The sequence below is a fragment of the Erinaceus europaeus genome, chromosome 1 (assembly GCF_950295315.1).
Source record: "Erinaceus europaeus chromosome 1, mEriEur2.1, whole genome shotgun sequence".
Classification (NCBI taxonomy): domain Eukaryota; kingdom Metazoa; phylum Chordata; class Mammalia; order Eulipotyphla; family Erinaceidae; genus Erinaceus; species Erinaceus europaeus.
Window position 1 is genome coordinate 169062670 of NC_080162.1, and position 1969 is coordinate 169064638.

Here is a 1969-nt window from a genome sequence, read left to right on the forward strand (position 1 = left end):
TCACTGCTTCAGGGTAACTTTTTGAGATAGAAAAAGGTAGAGAGAGAGAATGCCAGTAGAGCACTAAAACTTCCAGTGTGATGAGGTTTGAGCTCAAACCTGGGACCTGTGCACCATGAAGCAGGCACATTATCTAGGGGAAAGATATCTGCCTTCATAAAAAATTTATAATTGTTGATTGCTGAAGTTGTACATTTCAATATTCTACATTCCTAAGCCTACACTTATTTGTAATCATTAATACTCTCTCCTTCAGTCAACAATGTTAAAACAACTAATTTTGTTCAGGCACTGATTGTGACCTTACTAGTAGTTGTGCTGGTGACTAAAATCTATAGTTTCCCTGGACCTGTATGCTGGTAGTTACCTCTTTCTAACTTTGCTTCCATCTAAAAAAGTAATTTCTCTAACCAGTCCCCTGGTCACCAAGTTGTAACACAAGATTAAAAAAAAAAAACTCCTTAATCCTAGGAATTCGATATAACTTATTGCAGATAGAACTCATAGTTAAGCAATCAAAAGTCCAGTTGGCCCAGTCAAATTGTCTTTCTCGGAGAATCTGAGTTATTCTTTGAAACGTTGGTGATACAGTGTCCACATGCTCACTTCAGCAGCACATATACTAAAAACTGGAACAATACAGAAGTTAGCATGGCCCCTGTGCAAAGATGACATGCAAATTAGTGATGCAGTGTCCAGAAAAAACATACTTAATTAGACCTGCTACCTCACAGAGGTACTCATCAATAACCCAAATGTCAATTGTTTAAGAGGTATAACTATGACATATTTGAGGGAATACTTGGTTGGACTTTATTCAGTCAGGTAGCTGGATGGTGGTAACCTGGTTGGGTACATGTTACCATGTACAGGGACCCAGGTTAAAATCCCCAGTCTGGGAGTATGGACCGACCAGTCAACACCCATGTTCAACGGGGAAGCAATTACAGAAGCCAGACCTTCTACCTTCTGCAACCCACAATGACCCTGGGTCCATGCTCCCAGAGGGATAGAGAATGGGAAAGCTATCAGGGGAGGGGGTGGGAAATGGAGATTGGGTGGTGGGAATTGTGTGGAGTTGTACCCCTCCTACCCTATGGTTTTGTTAATTAATCCTTTCTTAAATAAAAAAAATAATAAAATAAAATCCCCAGTCTTTACCTGCAGTGGGGAAGCTTCATAGGCAGTAAATTAATGCTGAAGCTATCTCTTTCTCTCCCTCTGTATCTCTCCCTCTTCTCTCTCTCTGCCTCCAAGTTTTTCTCTGGGGCTTGGTGCTGGCACTATGAATTGACTGCTCCCAGCAGTCATTGTTTTCCCCATTTTATTTGATAAGACAGAGAAAAATTGAGAGGCGATGGAGAAAGACACCTGCAGATCTGCTTTAGCACTTATAAAGCATACTGGATGCAGATGGGGAGCTGGCCCCTCAACATAATACTGTGTGCACCAGGTATGCCACTGCCAGGCCCCCATCAGTTTCTGTCTTTATCCAAAATAAAAACCTAAATACATGAATAAATATAAAGTAAAGCTTCGCAGGTCAGCCTAACAAAGTCTGAGATACCCTGAAATCAGTATGAAGCTCTTGCTCTAGTCATTTTCATAGAGTATGTAACATAGTTTGTTCGAAGATGAAATGGCAATCTCACATAATCTAATTGCATCAGTAGACTTGATAATCATGGAGAATATGTATTTTAAAGATTCATTTCATTTATTATAGGAGAGAGGGATGGACACACACACATCACATCACATGTCACGTCACGTCACATCACATCACATCACATCATATCACATCACAGTGTCTAAAGTGGTGCTGGGGATTGAACCTGGGACCCTTTGGGGCCTCTGACACACAAATTGGTGCTTTAACACACTGAGATATCACCTCAATCTCTGAGGCTGAAAATATGTTTAGACAAGCAATTTTTGTTTCTCTGTCTTCTCAGATAGCAACTATTTC

General features: G+C 40.5%; 1 pseudogene; it reads left to right on the forward strand.

Annotated features, from left to right (window-relative positions):
* Nucleotides 1-598: 598 nt before the first annotated feature.
* On the forward strand, nucleotides 599-712 carry LOC132542813 (U6 spliceosomal RNA; annotated as a pseudogene).
* Nucleotides 713-1969: the final 1257 nt, after the last annotated feature.